Source organism: Carassius auratus, chromosome 26 (assembly GCF_003368295.1).
Source record: "Carassius auratus strain Wakin chromosome 26, ASM336829v1, whole genome shotgun sequence".
Taxonomy (NCBI): Eukaryota; Metazoa; Chordata; class Actinopteri; order Cypriniformes; family Cyprinidae; genus Carassius; species Carassius auratus.
Window position 1 is genome coordinate 9,382,112 of NC_039268.1, and position 17,591 is coordinate 9,399,702.

Genomic DNA, 17,591 nt, shown 5'->3' on the forward strand with positions numbered 1-17,591 from the left:
AGCAGCGCAGCACACTGTTACTCCATGTTGCTTTGAGCACATCATTCTGCACCCGCGATGTGCATACGCGCTTTGTGCGCTCTGTTTTGAAGCGTTTCATATTATCATGGTTTTGCGCACTGAAAGATTATTAAAAGCCTATATTTTTTATGTTCCATATTTTATACTTAGCCTACACAATACATTTAAAATGATCATAATTTAATTGTATATTATTAGTGTAGGCTATATAAATACATACACTTAGCTCTTGACATTCATATATAATATAAAATTGTGATATTTGCTGCGGGGTGAGGGCTTCGATAACTCTCTCTTTTTTGACCATACATGTGTATGCATCCCTGAATGTTTGTGTCACTTTTATTAGACAGGGTTGTATGATGTTTGTGTTTACAAATAATATGCATCTTGTTGTTGCACTGGCAGACAAGTTGAAGCACAAGTTGTAGAGCATAAGTATGTGTTCATCAATAGCTTATATTTTGGGCACGACGTTCATTGCACTTTAGCAATTTCTCAAATAAAGCCACAATTGCCAAAGTAAGAATGTTTTTATTCCTGGCTTTTTTGGAGTAAAACAGTGATTCCACTGTTACCACTTTATCTGTGTGTAATATTGTAGTAGCTCAACGTTTTTTTGCTGTTTAAACTTTAAACCATTCCTTTATTACTGTGATTACTGGTGAAAATAGGCAATGTGCTAAAAATTTCCGAGGGGCATCAATTCATGGAAAAAATATAACTTGAAATATGTGGATAAAAGGTTTCTGGCCAATGCGACCATGAAGTACAGCTTGGCAGCACTGCATCTCCATCAATGAGAAAGTCTAGTTTATTATGCAAAGCTTTTAAGGTTAACTGTTGTTTTATGAATTGCAACACTCGTTGCAACCTGTCAAACCTAAGTCCATTTCCAATACTTTTTAACCTAAATTAATTTGTTAAAGACTACTTTTTTGTTTTTTACTAAAATTGACTAAAACTTGACTAAAACCTTTTTGTGTTTTCGTCAACTAAAACTTGACTAAAACCTTTTTGTGTTTTTGTCGACTAAAACTTGACTAAAACTATCAAGTTTATAAGTGACTAAAATGTGACTAAAACTAAAAAGCATTTTTGTTCAAAAGACTAAGACTAAAACTAAAAGGGCTGCCAAAAATAACACTGAGCTGATCACACCAACACAGACGTACGATTGGAAATGTTTGCCGTTGCAGCTTTTAGTCTTCTCCGTAAACGCACAAGATTCAAATTCATCCCTCTCCACAAACAAGACGGGTTTGACAAGAATATGACAGGTCTTCCTTTGGTCTACCTTTTCAACTGAAATAATGAAAAAGGAAAATGTTTTTGTTGTTTTAATACATAGCCTTCATGTTGAGACAGTGTGTTAAAAATGATCTGTGAACAAAATATTTGAAAGTAAGGACACATTAACACATATTAACACATTAAGTAGGGATTAATTAAAGTAAATCAGTTATAACTAAATGTCTTCAACATTACCTGTGAAGTGTTGAACCTTTGATGGACTTCAGCTTCCCTGGCAACATATTCAAGTTCAGCATTGAGCTTCTAGTTCAAGTTCCCTGTTAATACTAGCAGCTTTCTGACAGAACTGATCAAAATCTGATTCTGAGTGTTGAAAACATGATGAACAAGAGAAAGGAAGAAAGAAAAATATGTGTAACTGAATTACGAATTCCAATTCAGAAAAATAGAAAAGGAAAATCATAGAACACCCACTTCCATTTGGACAATTTTCCACACACTTTTTCTATCAAGCCATCCCAGTTAGTTTCCTTATTTCTTTCTTTCCTTAGATACACCCCTAAAAATGTTAACCCTTCTTTACCCCATTTAACTCCACCTAGGAGTACTGGAGGAGACTCCTCTTGCCAGTTCCTCATAATGAAACCTTCACTTTTATTCCAATAGACCCTTGCAGATGAGGCCTTTTCATAAATATTTAAGCTTTCTTTTAATGCTTCAGCATTATTTGTATTTCTTATAAAATCAGTGATATCATCTGCATAAGCAGATACTTTTATAAGCATATTTTCAGAATCTTTAACTGCAAAAACTTGTAGATTTTTTCTCAACTGACAAAGCCCTCAAAGACGACCCAGGTGGGACTTGAACCCACAATTCCCAGCTCCTGAGGCTGATGCCTTATCCATTAGGCCACTGGGCCACATCTGTTAGTGAATCCATAGGCATTACAGAAAGTCTTATCCAAAGCTGATCTGAGTGAGATTTCAGAAAATTGCCTGTTCTATGCTAATTCTGATGACATGAACCCACAATCTTCAGCTCTTAACGTTGATGTCTTATCCGTTTGGCCACTGGATATTTTCCCACAAGTCCACACAGAGGCATTTACAGACCGTCTTATCCAAGCTGAACTGAGTGAATTTTCAGAAATTTGCCAATTTTATGATTAATCTTGTGGCTATAGTGTCATATTGACGTTATCGTCCTATAATTTCTTCCTTGCACTGCCAACATAAACACCAACCTTGAAAGATGAACCCACAATCCTCAGCTCTGAAGGCCATGCATTAGGCCACTGGGCCTTGTTCACTGGTGAACCCAGAGGCATTGACAGAGAGTCAGAAACAAACTAAACTGAAAGTGTTTTCATGAAATTGCTAGTTCTCATGTTCCGTTGGCAGTTCTATGCTAACTCTCATGTTCCTTTGTCACAGCTATTGTGTCTCCTTGCACTTATCATCCTGGTACCTGTTGCGCAGCCAATTTAAATCTAACCTCTCATTGACGACTCAGGTGGTAAATTAATTCACAACCCCCAGCTCCGAAGGTTGATGCCTTATTTATTAGACAACTGGACATTTTCTCTGATTAAGCCTGAGGTATTCATTAACATTCTGATGCGAGCTAAATTGAAAGTTATTTCAAAAAATGCTAGTTCTATGCTAATTCTTGTGTCTATAGTAAAAGTTCACCCCTGAATTTCTTTCTTGCGATGCCAGCTGAAATGCAACTCTTGAATGACAACCCAGGTGGGACTCGAACCCACAATCCTCAGCTCCGAAGGCTGATGCCTTATCCATTAGGCCACTGGGTCTTGTTCACGGGTGAATCAAGAGGCATTGACACACAGTCATAAACAAACTAAAAGCGATATCATGACATTGCCAGTTCTATGCTAATTCTTATGTCTGCAGTGAAGATATCGTCCTTGAATTTCTGTCTTGCACTGCCAGCTTAAATGCAACTCTTGAAAGATGACCCAGGTGGGATTCGAACCCACAATCCTCAGCTCCGAAGGGCCACTGGGCCGCTTTCACTTTTGAGCCCAGAGGCATTGACACACAGTCATAATCAAACTAAAAGCGATATCATGACGTTGCCAGTTCTATGCTAATTATTATGTCTACGGTGAAGTTATCGTCCTTGAATTTCTGTCTTGCACTGCCAGCTTAAATGCAACGCTTGAAAGATGACCCAGGTGGGACTCAAAACCCACAATCCTCAGCTCCGAAGGCTGATGCCTTATCCATTAGGCCACTGGGCCTCGTTCACTGGTGAACCGAGAGGCATTGACACACAGTCATAAACAAACTAAAAGCAATATCATGACATCACCAGTTCTATGCTAAATCTTATGTCTACCGTGAAGTTAAGGTCCTTGAATTTCTGTCTTGCACTGCCAGCTTAAATTTAACGCTTGAAAGATGACCCAGGTGGGATTCGAACCCAGAGTCACTGACAGACAGTCAGAAACAAACTAAACTGAAAGCAATATCATGAAATTTCCAGTTCTATGCTATATCTTGGGGCTATAGTGTCATATTGAAGTTATCATCCTGAAATTTCTTGCATAGCCCACTTAAATAAAAGCCCTCAAAGACGACCCAGGTTGGACTTGAACCCACAATTCCCAGCTCCGGAGGGCCACTAGGCCATATCTGTTAGTGAACCCAGAGGCATTACAGAAAGTATTATCCGAAGCTGATCTGAGTGAAATTTCAGAAAATTGCCTGTTCTATGATAATTCTCATGACTTGAACCCACAATCTTCAGCTCTGAATGTTGATGTCTTATCCGTTTGGCCACTGGATATTTTCCCACAAGTCCACACAGAGGCATTTACAGACCGTCTTATCCAAGCTGAACTGAGTGAGTTTTCAGAAATTTGCCAATTTTATGATTAATCTTGTGGCTATAGTGTCATATTGACGTTATCGTCCTAGAATTTCTTCCTTACACTGCCAACATAAACACCAACCTTGAAAGATGAGCCCACAATCCTCAGCTCTGAAGACCGATGCATTAGGCCACTGGGCCTTGTTCACTGGTGAACCCAGAGACATTGACAGACAGTCAGAAACAAACTAAACTGAAAGAGTTTTAATGAAATTGCTAGTTCTCATGTTCCGTTGGCAGTTCTATGCTAACTCTCATGTTCCTTTGTCACAGCTATTGTGTCTCCTTGCAATTATCATCCTGGTACCTGTTGCGCAGCCAACTTAAATCTAACCTCTCATTGACAACTCAGGTGGTAATTTAATTCACAACCACCAGCTCCGAAGGTTGATTTATTAGACAACTGGACCTTTTTTTTGATTAAGCCTGAGGTATTCATTAACATTCTGATGCAAGCTAAATTGAAAGTTATTTCAAAAAATGCCAGTTCTATGCTAATTCTTGTGTCTATAGTAAAAGTTCACCATTGAATTTCTTTCTTGCAATGCCAGCTGAAATGCAACTCTTGAATGATGACCCAAGTGGGACTCAAACCCACAATCCTCAGCTCAGAAGGCTGATGCCTTATCCATTAAGCCACTGGGCATGGTTCACCAGTGAATCAAGAGGCATTGACAGACAGTCATAAACAAACTAAAAGCAAAATCATGAAATTACCGGTTCTATTCTAATGTCTACAGTGAAGTTATAGTCCTTGAATTTCTTTCTTGCACTGCCAGCTTAAATGCAATGCTTGAAAGATGACCCAGGTGGGACTCGAACCCACAATCCTCAGCTCCGAAGGTTGATGCCTTATCCATTAGGCCACTGGGCCTCTTTCGCTGGTGAACCCAGAGGCATTCACACACAGTCATAAACAAACTAAAAGCGATATCATGACATTGCCAGTTCTATGCTAATTCTTATGTCTACAATGAAGATATCGTCCTTGAATTTCTGTCTTGCACTGCCAGCTTAAATGCAACTCTTGAAAGATGACCCAGGTGGGATTCGAACCCAGAGTCATTGACAGACAGTCAGAAACAAACTAAACTGAAAGCAATATCATGAAATTGCCAGTTCTATGCTAATTCTTGGGGCTATAGTGTCATATTGAAGTTATCATCCTGAAATTTCTTGCATAGCCCACTTAAATGAAAGCCCTGAAAGACGACCCAGGTGGGACTTGAACCCACAATTCCCAGCTCCTGAGGCTGATGCCTTATCAATTAGGCCAATGGGCCACATCTGTTAGTGAACCCAGAGGCATTACAGAAAATCTTATCCGAAGCTGATCTGAGTGAGATTTCAGAAAATTGCCTGTTTTATGATAATTCTCATGACTTGAACCCACAATCTTCAGCTCTGAAGGTTGATGCTTTATCCGTTTGGCCACTGGGTATTTTCCAACAAGCCCACACAGAGGCATTTACAGACCGTTTTATCCAAGCTGAACTGAGTGAGTTTTCAGAAATTTGCCAATTTTATGATTAATCTTGTGGCTATAGTGTCATATTGACGTTATCGTCCTAGAATTTCTTCCTTGCACTGCCAACATAAACACCAACCTTGAAAGATGAACCCACAATCCCCAGCTCTGAAGACCGATGCATTAGGCCACTGGGCCTTGTTCACTGGTGAACCCAGAGGCATTGACAGACAGTCAGAAACAAACTAAACTGAAAGAGTTTTCATGAAATTGCTAGTTCGCATGTTCCGTTGGCAGTTCTATGCTAACTCTCATTTTCCTTTGTCACAGCTATTGTGTCTCCTTGCACTTATCATCTTGGTACCTGTTGCGCAGCCAACTTAAATCTAACCTCTCATTGACGACTCAGGTGGTAATTTAATTCACAACCCCCAGCTCCGAAGGTTGATGCCTTATTTATTAGACAACTGGACCTTTTCTCTGATTAAGCCTGAGGTATTCATTAACATTCTGATGCAAGCTAAATTGAAAGTTATTTAAAAAAATGCCAGTTCTATGCTAATTCTTGTGTCTATAGTAAAAGTTCACCAATGAATTTCTTTCTTGCAATGCCAGCTGAATTGCAACTCTTGAATGACGACACAAGTGGGACTCGAACACACAATCCTCAGCTCCGAAGGCTGATGCCTTCTCCATTAGGCCACTGGGCCTGGTTCACTGGTAAATCAAGAGGCATTGACAGACAGTCATAAACAAACTAAAAGCAATATCATGAAATTGCCAGTTCTATTCTAATTCTTGTGTCTACAGTGAAGTTATCGTCCTTGATTTTCTTTCTTGCACTGCCAGCTTAAATGCAATGCTTGAAAGATGACCCAGGTGGGACTCGAACCCACATTCCTCAGCTCCGAAGGCTGATGCCTTATCCATTAGGCCACTGGGCCTCGTTCACTGGTGAACCTAGAGGCATTGACACACAGTCATAAACAAACTAAAAGCGATATCATGACATTGGGATTCGAACCCAGAGTCATTGACAGACAGTCAGAAACAAACTAAACTGAAAGCAATATCATGAAATTGCCAGTTCTATGCTAATTCTTGGGGCTATAGTGTCACATTGAATTTATCATCCTGAAATTTCTTGCATAGCCCACTTAAATGAAAGCCCTGAAAGACGACCCAGGTGGGACTTGAACCCACAATTCCCAGCTCCTGAGGCTGATGCCTTATCCATTAGGCCAATGGGCCACATCTGTTAGTGAACCCAGAGGCATTACAGAAAGTCTTATCCGAAGCTGATCTGAGTGATGACCCAGGTTGGACTTGAACCCACAATTCCCAGCTCCTGAGGCTGATGCCTTATCCATTAGGCCAATGGGCCACATCTGTTAGTGAACCCAGAGGCATTACAGAAAGTCTTATCCGAAGCTGATCTGAGTGATGACCCAGGTGGGACTTGAACCCACAATTCCCAGCTCCGGAGGCTGATGCCTTATCCATTAGGCCACTGGGCCTCGTTCACTGATGAATCAAGAGGCATTGACACACAGTCATAAACAAACTAAAAGCAATATCATGAAATTGCCAGTTCTATTCTAATGTCTACAGTGTAGCTATCGTCCTTGAATTTCTTTCTTGCACTGCCAGCTTAAATGCAACGCTTGAAAGATGACCCAGGTGGGACTCGAACCCACAATCCTCAGCTCCGAAGGCTGATGCCGTATCCATTAGACCAATGGGCCACATATGTTAGTGAACCCAGAGGCATTACAGAAAGTCTTATCCGAAGCTGATCTGAGTGAGATTTCAGAAAATTGCCTGTTCTATGATAATTCTCATGACTTGAACCCACAATCTTCAGCTCTGAAGGTTGATGCTTTATCCGTTTGGTCACTGGGTATTTTCCAACAAGCCCACACAGAGGCATTTACAGACCGTCTTTTCCAAGCTGAACTGAGTGAGTTTTCAGAAATTTGCCAATTTTATGATTAATCTTGTGGCTATAGTGTCATATTGACGTTATCGTCCTAGAATTTCTTCCTTGCACTGCCAACATAAACACCAACCTTGAAAGATGAACCCACAATCCTCAGCTCTGAAGACCGATGCATTAGGCCACTGGGCCTTGTTCACTGGTGAACCCAGAGGCATTGACAGACAGTCAGAAACAAACTAAACTGAAAGAGTTTTCATGAAATTGCTAGTTCTCATGTTCCGTTGGCAGTTCTATGCTAACTCTCATGTTCCTTTGTCACAGCTATTGTGTCTCCTTGCACTTATCATCCTGGTACCTGTTGCGCAGCCAACTTAAATCTAACCTCTCATTGACGACTCAGGTGGTAATTTAATTCACAACCCCCAGCTCCGAAGGTTGATGCCTTATTTATTAGACAACTGGACCTTTTCTCTGATTAAGCCTGAGGTATTCATTAACATTCTGATGCAAGCTAAATTGAAAGTTATTTCAAAAAATGCCAGTTCTGTGCTAATTCTTGTGTCTATAGTAAAAGTTCACCATTGAATTTCTTTCTTGCAATGCCAGCTGAATTGCAACTCTTGAATGACGACACAAGTGGGACTCGAACACACAATCCTCAGCTCCGAAGGCTGATGCCTTCTCCATTAGGCCACTGGGCCTGGTTCACTGGTAAATCAAGAGGCATTGACAGACAGTCATAAACAAACTAAAAGCAATATCATGAAATTGCCAGTTCTATTCTAATTCTTGTGTCTACAGTGAAGTTATCGTCCTTGATTTTCTTTCTTGCACTGCCAGCTTAAATGCAATGCTTGAAAGATGACCCAGGTGGGACTCGAACCCACATTCCTCAGCTCCGAAGGCTGATGCCTTATCCATTAGGCCACTGGGCCTCGTTCACTGGTGAACCTAGAGGCATTGACACACAGTCATAAACAAACTAAAAGCGATATCATGACATTGGGATTCGAACCCAGAGTCATTGACAGACAGTCAGAAACAAACTAAACTGAAAGCAATATCATGAAATTGCCAGTTCTATGCTAATTCTTGGGGCTATAGTGTCACATTGAAGTTATCATCCTGAAATTTCTTGCATAGCCCACTTAAATGAAAGCCCTGAAAGACGACCCAGGTGGGACTTGAACCCACAATTCCCAGCTCCTGAGGCTGATGCCTTATCCATTAGGCCAATGGGCCACATCTGTTAGTGAACCCAGAGGCATTACAGAAAGTCTTATCCGAAGCTGATCTGAGTGATGACCCAGGTTGGACTTGAACCCACAATTCCCAGCTCCTGAGGCTGATGCCTTATCCATTAGGCCAATGGGCCACATCTGTTAGTGAACCCAGAGGCATTACAGAAAGTCTTATCCGAAGCTGATCTGAGTGATGACCCAGGTGGGACTTGAACCCACAATTCCCAGCTCCGGAGGCTGATGCCTTATCCATTAGGCCACTGGGCCTCGTTCACTGATGAATCAAGAGGCATTGACACACAGTCATAAACAAACTAAAAGCAATATCATGAAATTGCCAGTTCTATTCTAATGTCTACAGTGTAGCTATCGTCCTTGAATTTCTTTCTTGCACTGCCAGCTTAAATGCAACGCTTGAAAGATGACCCAGGTGGGACTCGAACCCACAATCCTCAGCTCCGAAGGCTGATGCCGTATCCATTAGACCAATGGGCCACATATGTTAGTGAACCCAGAGGCATTACAGAAAGTCTTATCCGAAGCTGATCTGAGTGAGATTTCAGAAAATTGCCTGTTCTATGATAATTCTCATGACTTGAACCCACAATCTTCAGCTCTGAAGGTTGATGCTTTATCCGTTTGGTCACTGGGTATTTTCCAACAAGCCCACACAGAGGCATTTACAGACCGTCTTTTCCAAGCTGAACTGAGTGAGTTTTCAGAAATTTGCCAATTTTATGATTAATCTTGTGGCTATAGTGTCATATTGACGTTATCGTCCTAGAATTTCTTCCTTGCACTGCCAACATAAACACCAACCTTGAAAGATGAACCCACAATCCTCAGCTCTGAAGACCGATGCATTAGGCCACTGGGCCTTGTTCACTGGTGAACCCAGAGGCATTGACAGACAGTCAGAAACAAACTAAACTGAAAGAGTTTTCATGAAATTGCTAGTTCTCATGTTCCGTTGGCAGTTCTATGCTAACTCTCATGTTCCTTTGTCACAGCTATTGTGTCTCCTTGCACTTATCATCCTGGTACCTGTTGCGCAGCCAACTTAAATCTAACCTCTCATTGACGACTCAGGTGGTAATTTAATTCACAACCCCCAGCTCCGAAGGTTGATGCCTTATTTATTAGACAACTGGACCTTTTCTCTGATTAAGCCTGAGGTATTCATTAACATTCTGATGCAAGCTAAATTGAAAGTTATTTCAAAAAATGCCAGTTCTGTGCTAATTCTTGTGTCTATAGTAAAAGTTCACCATTGAATTTCTTTCTTGCAATGCCAGCTGAATTGCAACTCTTGAATGACGACACAAGTGGGACTCGAACACACAATCCTCAGCTCCGAAGGCTGATGCCTTCTCCATTAGGCCACTGGGCCTGGTTCACTGGTAAATCAAGAGGCATTGACAGACAGTCATAAACAAACTAAAAGCAATATCATGAAATTGCCAGTTCTATTCTAATTCTTGTGTCTACAGTGAAGTTATCGTCCTTGATTTTCTTTCTTGCACTGCCAGCTTAAATGCAATGCTTGAAAGATGACCCAGGTGGGACTCGAACCCACATTCCTCAGCTCCGAAGGCTGATGCCTTATCCATTAGGCCACTGGGCCATTCGAACCCAGAGTCATTGACAGACAGTCAGAAACAAACTAAACTGAAAGCAATATCATGAAATTGCCAGTTCTATGCTAATTCTTGGGGCTATAGTGTCACATTGAAGTTATCATCCTGAAATTTCTTGCATAGCCCACTTAAATGAAAGCCCTGAAAGACGACCCAGGTGGGACTTGAACCCACAATTCCCAGCTCCTGAGGCTGATGCCTTATCCATTAGGCCAATGGGCCACATCTGTTAGTGAACCCAGAGGCATTACAGAAAGTCTTATCCGAAGCTGATCTGAGTGATGACCCAGGTTGGACTTGAACCCACAATTCCCAGCTCCTGAGGCTGATGCCTTATCCATTAGGCCAATGGGCCACATCTGTTAGTGAACCCAGAGGCATTACAGAAAGTCTTATCCGAAGCTGATCTGAGTGATGACCCAGGTGGGACTTGAACCCACAATTCCCAGCTCCGGAGGCTGATGCCTTATCCATTAGGCCACTGGGCCTCGTTCACTGATGAATCAAGAGGCATTGACACACAGTCATAAACAAACTAAAAGCAATATCATGAAATTGCCAGTTCTATTCTAATGTCTACAGTGTAGCTATCGTCCTTGAATTTCTTTCTTGCACTGCCAGCTTAAATGCAACGCTTGAAAGATGACCCAGGTGGGACTCGAACCCACAATCCTCAGCTCCGAAGGCTGATGCCGTATCCATTAGACCAATGGGCCACATATGTTAGTGAACCCAGAGGCATTACAGAAAGTCTTATCCGAAGCTGATCTGAGTGAGATTTCAGAAAATTGCCTGTTCTATGATAATTCTCATGACTTGAACCCACAATCTTCAGCTCTGAAGGTTGATGCTTTATCCGTTTGGTCACTGGGTATTTTCCAACAAGCCCACACAGAGGCATTTACAGACCGTCTTTTCCAAGCTGAACTGAGTGAGTTTTCAGAAATTTGCCAATTTTATGATTAATCTTGTGGCTATAGTGTCATATTGACGTTATCGTCCTAGAATTTCTTCCTTGCACTGCCAACATAAACACCAACCTTGAAAGATGAACCCACAATCCTCAGCTCTGAAGACCGATGCATTAGGCCACTGGGCCTTGTTCACTGGTGAACCCAGAGGCATTGACAGACAGTCAGAAACAAACTAAACTGAAAGAGTTTTCATGAAATTGCTAGTTCTCATGTTCCGTTGGCAGTTCTATGCTAACTCTCATGTTCCTTTGTCACAGCTATTGTGTCTCCTTGCACTTATCATCCTGGTACCTGTTGCGCAGCCAACTTAAATCTAACCTCTCATTGACGACTCAGGTGGTAATTTAATTCACAACCCCCAGCTCCGAAGGTTGATGCCTTATTTATTAGACAACTGGACCTTTTCTCTGATTAAGCCTGAGGTATTCATTAACATTCTGATGCAAGCTAAATTGAAAGTTATTTCAAAAAATGCCAGTTCTGTGCTAATTCTTGTGTCTATAGTAAAAGTTCACCATTGAATTTCTTTCTTGCAATGCCAGCTGAATTGCAACTCTTGAATGACGACACAAGTGGGACTCGAACACACAATCCTCAGCTCCGAAGGCTGATGCCTTCTCCATTAGGCCACTGGGCCTGGTTCACTGGTAAATCAAGAGGCATTGACAGACAGTCATAAACAAACTAAAAGCAATATCATGAAATTGCCAGTTCTATTCTAATTCTTGTGTCTACAGTGAAGTTATCGTCCTTGATTTTCTTTCTTGCACTGCCAGCTTAAATGCAATGCTTGAAAGATGACCCAGGTGGGACTCGAACCCACATTCCTCAGCTCCGAAGGCTGATGCCTTATCCATTAGGCCACTGGGCCATTCGAACCCAGAGTCATTGACAGACAGTCAGAAACAAACTAAACTGAAAGCAATATCATGAAATTGCCAGTTCTATGCTAATTCTTGGGGCTATAGTGTCACATTGAAGTTATCATCCTGAAATTTCTTGCATAGCCCACTTAAATGAAAGCCCTGAAAGACGACCCAGGTGGGACTTGAACCCACAATTCCCAGCTCCTGAGGCTGATGCCTTATCCATTAGGCCAATGGGCCACATCTGTTAGTGAACCCAGAGGCATTACAGAAAGTCTTATCCGAAGCTGATCTGAGTGATGACCCAGGTTGGACTTGAACCCACAATTCCCAGCTCCTGAGGCTGATGCCTTATCCATTAGGCCAATGGGCCACATCTGTTAGTGAACCCAGAGGCATTACAGAAAGTCTTATCCGAAGCTGATCTGAGTGATGACCCAGGTGGGACTTGAACCCACAATTCCCAGCTCCGGAGGCTGATGCCTTATCCATTAGGCCACTGGGCCTCGTTCACTGATGAATCAAGAGGCATTGACACACAGTCATAAACAAACTAAAAGCAATATCATGAAATTGCCAGTTCTATTCTAATGTCTACAGTGTAGCTATCGTCCTTGAATTTCTTTCTTGCACTGCCAGCTTAAATGCAACGCTTGAAAGATGACCCAGGTGGGACTCGAACCCACAATCCTCAGCTCCGAAGGCTGATGCCGTATCCATTAGACCAATGGGCCACATATGTTAGTGAACCCAGAGGCATTACAGAAAGTCTTATCCGAAGCTGATCTGAGTGAGATTTCAGAAAATTGCCTGTTCTATGATAATTCTCATGACTTGAACCCACAATCTTCAGCTCTGAAGGTTGATGCTTTATCCGTTTGGTCACTGGGTATTTTCCAACAAGCCCACACAGAGGCATTTACAGACCGTCTTTTCCAAGCTGAACTGAGTGAGTTTTCAGAAATTTGCCAATTTTATGATTAATCTTGTGGCTATAGTGTCATATTGACGTTATCGTCCTAGAATTTCTTCCTTGCACTGCCAACATAAACACCAACCTTGAAAGATGAACCCACAATCCTCAGCTCTGAAGACCGATGCATTAGGCCACTGGGCCTTGTTCACTGGTGAACCCAGAGGCATTGACAGACAGTCAGAAACAAACTAAACTGAAAGAGTTTTCATGAAATTGCTAGTTCTCATGTTCCGTTGGCAGTTCTATGCTAACTCTCATGTTCCTTTGTCACAGCTATTGTGTCTCCTTGCACTTATCATCCTGGTACCTGTTGCGCAGCCAACTTAAATCTAACCTCTCATTGACGACTCAGGTGGTAATTTAATTCACAACCCCCAGCTCCGAAGGTTGATGCCTTATTTATTAGACAACTGGACCTTTTCTCTGATTAAGCCTGAGGTATTCATTAACATTCTGATGCAAGCTAAATTGAAAGTTATTTAAAAAAATGCCAGTTCTATGCTAATTCTTGTGTCTATAGTAAAAGTTCACCAATGAATTTCTTTCTTGCAATGCCAGCTGAAATGCAACTCTTGAATGATGACCCAAGTGGGACTCGATCCCACAATCCTCAACTCCGAAGGCTGTTGCCTTCTCCATTAGTCCACTGGGCCTGGTTCACTGGTAAATCAAGAGGCATTGACAGACAGTCATAAACAAACTAAAAGCAATATCATGAAATTGCCAGTTCTATTCTAATTCTTGTGTCTACAGTGAAGTTATCGTCCTTGAATTTCTTTCTTGCACTGCCAGCTTAAATGATGACCCAGGTGGGACTCGAACCCACAATCCTAAGCTCCGAAGGCTGATGCCTTATCCATTAGGCCACTGGGCCTCGTTCACTGGTGAACCCAGATGCATTGACACACAGTCATAAACAAACTAAAAGCGATATCATGACATTGCCAGTTCTATGCTAATTCTTATGTCTACAATGAAGATATCGTCCTTGAATTTCTGTCTTGCACTGCCAGCTTAAATGCAACTCTTGAAAGATGACCCAGGTGGGATTCGAACCCAGAGTCATTGACAGACTGTCAGAAACAAACTAAACTGAAAGCAATATCATAAAATTTCCCATTCTATGCTAATTCTTGGGGCTATAGTGTCATATTGAAGTTATCATCCTGAAATTTCTTGCATAGCCCACTTAAATGAAAGCCCTCAAAGATGACCCAGGTGGGATTTGAACCCACAATTCCCAGCTCCGGAGGCTGATGCCTTATCCATTAGGCCACTGGGCCTCATTCACTGATGAATCAAGAGGCATTGACACACAGTCATAAACAAACTAAAAGCAATATCATGAAATTGCCAGTTCTGTTCTAATTCTTGTGTCTACAGTGAAGTTATCGTCTTTGAATTTGTTTCTTGCACTGCCAGCTAAAATGCAACGCTTGAAATATGACCCAGGTGGGACTCGAACCCACAATCCTCAGCGCCGAAGGCTGATGCCTTTTCCATTAGGCCACTGGGCCCTGTTCACTGGTGAACCCAGAGGCATTGACACACAGTCATAAACAAACTAAAAGCGATATCATGACGTTGGGATTCGAACCCAGAGTCACTGACAGACAGTCAGAAACAAACTAAACTGAAAGCAATATCATGAAATTGCCAGTTCTATGCTAATTCTTGGGGCTATAGTGTCATATTGAAGTTATCATCCTGAAATTTCTTGCATAGCCCACTTAAATGAAAGCCCTGAAAGACGACCCAGGTGGGACTTGAACCCACAATTCCCAGCTCCTGAGGCTGATGCCTTATCAATTAGGCCAATGGGCCACATCTGTTAGTGAACCCAGAGGCATTACAGAAAATCTTATCCGAAGCTGATCTGAGTGAGATTTCAGAAAATTGCCTGTTTTATGATAATTCTCATGACTTGAACCCACAATCTTCAGCTCTGAAGGTTGATGCTTTATCCGTTTGGCCACTGGGTATTTTCCAACAAGCCCACACAGAGGCATTTACAGACCGTTTTATCCAAGCTGAACTGAGTGAGTTTTCAGAAATTTGCCAATTTTATGATTAATCTTGTGGCTATAGTGTCATATTGACGTTATCGTCCTAGAATTTCTTCCTTGCACTGCCAACATAAACACCAACCTTGAAAGATGAACCCACAATCCCCAGCTCTGAAGACCGATGCATTAGGCCACTGGGCCTTGTTCACTGGTGAACCCAGAGGCATTGACAGACAGTCAGAAACAAACTAAACTGAAAGAGTTTTCATGAAATTGCTAGTTCGCATGTTCCGTTGGCAGTTCTATGCTAACTCTCATTTTCCTTTGTCACAGCTATTGTGTCTCCTTGCACTTATCATCTTGGTACCTGTTGCGCAGCCAACTTAAATCTAACCTCTCATTGACGACTCAGGTGGTAATTTAATTCACAACCCCCAGCTCCGAAGGTTGATGCCTTATTTATTAGACAACTGGACCTTTTCTCTGATTAAGCCTGAGGTATTCATTAACATTCTGATGCAAGCTAAATTGAAAGTTATTTAAAAAAATGCCAGTTCTATGCTAATTCTTGTGTCTATAGTAAAAGTTCACCAATGAATTTCTTTCTTGCAATGCCAGCTGAATTGCAACTCTTGAATGACAACACAAGTGGGACTCGAACACACAATCCTCAGCTCCGAAGGCTGATGCCTTCTCCATTAGGCCACTGGGCCTGGTTCACTGGTAAATCAAGAGGCATTGACAGACAGTCATAAACAAACTAAAAGCAATATCATGAAATTGCCAGTTCTATTCTAATTCTTGTGTCTACAGTGAAGTTATCGTCCTTGATTTTCTTTCTTGCACTGCCAGCTTAAATCCAATGCTTGAAAGATGACCCAGGTGGGACTCGAACCCACAATCCTCAGCTCCGAAGGCTGATGCCTTATCCATTAGGCCACTGGGCCTCGTTCACTGGTGAACCTAGAGGCATTGACACACAGTCATAAACAAACTAAAAGCGATATCATGACATTGGGATTCGAACCCAGAGTCATTGACAGACAGTCAGAAACAAACTAAACTGAAAGCAATATCATGAAATTGCCAGTTCTATGCTAATTCTTGGGGCTATAGTGTCATATTGAAGTTATCATCCTGAAATTTCTTGCATAGCCCACTTAAATGAAAGCCCTGAAAGACGACCCAGGTGGGACTTGAACCCACAATTCCCAGCTCCTGAGGCCTTATCCATTAGGCCAATGGGCCACATCTGTTAGTGAACCCAGAGGCATTACAGAAAGTCTTATCCGAAGCTGATCTGAGTGATGACCCAGGTTGGACTTGAACCCATAATTCCCAGCTCCTGAGGCTGACGCCTTATCCATTAGGCCAATGGGCCACATCTGTTAGTGAACCCAGAGGAATTACAGAAAGTCTTATCCGAAGCTGATCTGAGTGATGACCCAGGTGGGACTTGAACCCACAATTCCCAGCTCCGGAGGCTGATGCCTTATCCATTAGGCCACTGGGCCTCGTTCACTGATGAATCAAGAGGCATTGACACACAGTCATAAACAAACTAAAAGCAATATCATGAAATTGCCAGTTCTATTCTAACGTCTACAGTGTAGCTATCGTCCTTGAATTTCTTTCTTGCACTGCCAGCTTAAATGCAACGCTTGAAAGATGACCCAGTTGGGACTCGAACCCACAATCCTCAGCTCCTAAGGCTGATGCCTTATCCATTAGGCCAATGGGCCACATATGTTAGTGAACCCAAAGGCATTACAGAAAGTCTTATCCGAAGCTGATCTGAGTGAGATTTCAGAAAATTGCCTGTTCTATGATAATTCTCATGACTTGAACCCACAATCTTCAGCTCTGAAGGTTGATGCTTTATCCGTTTGGTCACTGGGTATTTTCCAACAAGCCCACACAGAGGCATTTACAGACCGTCTTATCCAAGCTGAAATGAGTGAGTTTTCAGAAATTTGCCAATTTTATGATTAATCTTGTGGCTATAGTGTCATATTGACGTTATCGTCCTAGAATTTCTTCCTTGCACTGCCAACATAAACACCAACCTTGAAAGATGAACCCACAATCCTCAGCTCTGAAGACCGATGCATTAGGCCACTGGGCCTTGTTCACTGGTGAACCCAGAGGCATTGACAGACAGTCAGAAACAAACTAAACTGAAAGAATTTTCATGAAATTGCTAGTTCTCATGTTCCGTTGGCAGTTCTATGCTAACTCTCATGTTCCTTTGTCACAGCTATTGTGTCTCCTTGCACTTATCATCCTGGTACCTGTTGCGCAGCCAACTTAA

At 42.0% G+C, this 17,591-nt stretch overlaps 25 non-coding genes across 25 annotated transcripts; all 25 read right to left on the minus strand.

Annotated features, from left to right (window-relative positions):
* Nucleotides 1-2,124: 2,124 nt before the first annotated feature.
* On the minus strand, nucleotides 2,125-2,197 carry trnal-cag (transfer RNA leucine (anticodon CAG)). Its single transcript has one exon. It is a non-coding gene; the product is annotated as a tRNA-Leu (tRNA).
* Nucleotides 2,198-3,018: 821 nt separating this feature from the next.
* On the minus strand, nucleotides 3,019-3,091 carry trnar-ucg (transfer RNA arginine (anticodon UCG)). Its single transcript has one exon. It is a non-coding gene; the product is annotated as a tRNA-Arg (tRNA).
* Nucleotides 3,092-4,974: 1,883 nt separating this feature from the next.
* trnar-ucg (transfer RNA arginine (anticodon UCG)) lies at nucleotides 4,975-5,047 on the minus strand. The gene has a single exon. It is a non-coding gene; the product is annotated as a tRNA-Arg (tRNA).
* A 1,465-nt stretch (nucleotides 5,048-6,512) lies between these two features.
* Nucleotides 6,513-6,585, minus strand: trnar-ucg (transfer RNA arginine (anticodon UCG)). The gene has a single exon. It is a non-coding gene; the product is annotated as a tRNA-Arg (tRNA).
* Nucleotides 6,586-6,819: 234 nt separating this feature from the next.
* On the minus strand, nucleotides 6,820-6,892 carry trnal-cag (transfer RNA leucine (anticodon CAG)). The gene has a single exon. It is a non-coding gene; the product is annotated as a tRNA-Leu (tRNA).
* Nucleotides 6,893-7,085: 193 nt separating this feature from the next.
* On the minus strand, nucleotides 7,086-7,158 carry trnar-ccg (transfer RNA arginine (anticodon CCG)). The gene has a single exon. It is a non-coding gene; the product is annotated as a tRNA-Arg (tRNA).
* Nucleotides 7,159-7,313: 155 nt separating this feature from the next.
* On the minus strand, nucleotides 7,314-7,386 carry trnar-ucg (transfer RNA arginine (anticodon UCG)). Its single transcript has one exon. It is a non-coding gene; the product is annotated as a tRNA-Arg (tRNA).
* A 1,056-nt stretch (nucleotides 7,387-8,442) lies between these two features.
* trnar-ucg (transfer RNA arginine (anticodon UCG)) lies at nucleotides 8,443-8,515 on the minus strand. The gene has a single exon. It is a non-coding gene; the product is annotated as a tRNA-Arg (tRNA).
* Nucleotides 8,516-8,749: 234 nt separating this feature from the next.
* On the minus strand, nucleotides 8,750-8,822 carry trnal-cag (transfer RNA leucine (anticodon CAG)). The gene has a single exon. It is a non-coding gene; the product is annotated as a tRNA-Leu (tRNA).
* A 193-nt stretch (nucleotides 8,823-9,015) lies between these two features.
* On the minus strand, nucleotides 9,016-9,088 carry trnar-ccg (transfer RNA arginine (anticodon CCG)). The gene has a single exon. It is a non-coding gene; the product is annotated as a tRNA-Arg (tRNA).
* Nucleotides 9,089-9,243: 155 nt separating this feature from the next.
* On the minus strand, nucleotides 9,244-9,316 carry trnar-ucg (transfer RNA arginine (anticodon UCG)). Its single transcript has one exon. It is a non-coding gene; the product is annotated as a tRNA-Arg (tRNA).
* A 1,056-nt stretch (nucleotides 9,317-10,372) lies between these two features.
* trnar-ucg (transfer RNA arginine (anticodon UCG)) lies at nucleotides 10,373-10,445 on the minus strand. The gene has a single exon. It is a non-coding gene; the product is annotated as a tRNA-Arg (tRNA).
* A 162-nt stretch (nucleotides 10,446-10,607) lies between these two features.
* trnal-cag (transfer RNA leucine (anticodon CAG)) lies at nucleotides 10,608-10,680 on the minus strand. Its single transcript has one exon. It is a non-coding gene; the product is annotated as a tRNA-Leu (tRNA).
* A 193-nt stretch (nucleotides 10,681-10,873) lies between these two features.
* trnar-ccg (transfer RNA arginine (anticodon CCG)) lies at nucleotides 10,874-10,946 on the minus strand. The gene has a single exon. It is a non-coding gene; the product is annotated as a tRNA-Arg (tRNA).
* Nucleotides 10,947-11,101: 155 nt separating this feature from the next.
* Nucleotides 11,102-11,174, minus strand: trnar-ucg (transfer RNA arginine (anticodon UCG)). The gene has a single exon. It is a non-coding gene; the product is annotated as a tRNA-Arg (tRNA).
* Nucleotides 11,175-12,230: 1,056 nt separating this feature from the next.
* trnar-ucg (transfer RNA arginine (anticodon UCG)) lies at nucleotides 12,231-12,303 on the minus strand. Its single transcript has one exon. It is a non-coding gene; the product is annotated as a tRNA-Arg (tRNA).
* A 162-nt stretch (nucleotides 12,304-12,465) lies between these two features.
* trnal-cag (transfer RNA leucine (anticodon CAG)) lies at nucleotides 12,466-12,538 on the minus strand. The gene has a single exon. It is a non-coding gene; the product is annotated as a tRNA-Leu (tRNA).
* A 193-nt stretch (nucleotides 12,539-12,731) lies between these two features.
* trnar-ccg (transfer RNA arginine (anticodon CCG)) lies at nucleotides 12,732-12,804 on the minus strand. Its single transcript has one exon. It is a non-coding gene; the product is annotated as a tRNA-Arg (tRNA).
* Nucleotides 12,805-12,959: 155 nt separating this feature from the next.
* On the minus strand, nucleotides 12,960-13,032 carry trnar-ucg (transfer RNA arginine (anticodon UCG)). The gene has a single exon. It is a non-coding gene; the product is annotated as a tRNA-Arg (tRNA).
* Nucleotides 13,033-14,075: 1,043 nt separating this feature from the next.
* On the minus strand, nucleotides 14,076-14,148 carry trnar-ucg (transfer RNA arginine (anticodon UCG)). Its single transcript has one exon. It is a non-coding gene; the product is annotated as a tRNA-Arg (tRNA).
* Nucleotides 14,149-14,484: 336 nt separating this feature from the next.
* Nucleotides 14,485-14,557, minus strand: trnar-ccg (transfer RNA arginine (anticodon CCG)). Its single transcript has one exon. It is a non-coding gene; the product is annotated as a tRNA-Arg (tRNA).
* Nucleotides 14,558-14,718: 161 nt separating this feature from the next.
* trnar-ucg (transfer RNA arginine (anticodon UCG)) lies at nucleotides 14,719-14,791 on the minus strand. Its single transcript has one exon. It is a non-coding gene; the product is annotated as a tRNA-Arg (tRNA).
* A 1,363-nt stretch (nucleotides 14,792-16,154) lies between these two features.
* trnar-ucg (transfer RNA arginine (anticodon UCG)) lies at nucleotides 16,155-16,227 on the minus strand. Its single transcript has one exon. It is a non-coding gene; the product is annotated as a tRNA-Arg (tRNA).
* Nucleotides 16,228-16,721: 494 nt separating this feature from the next.
* Nucleotides 16,722-16,794, minus strand: trnar-ccg (transfer RNA arginine (anticodon CCG)). Its single transcript has one exon. It is a non-coding gene; the product is annotated as a tRNA-Arg (tRNA).
* A 155-nt stretch (nucleotides 16,795-16,949) lies between these two features.
* Nucleotides 16,950-17,022, minus strand: trnal-uag (transfer RNA leucine (anticodon UAG)). Its single transcript has one exon. It is a non-coding gene; the product is annotated as a tRNA-Leu (tRNA).
* Nucleotides 17,023-17,591: the final 569 nt, after the last annotated feature.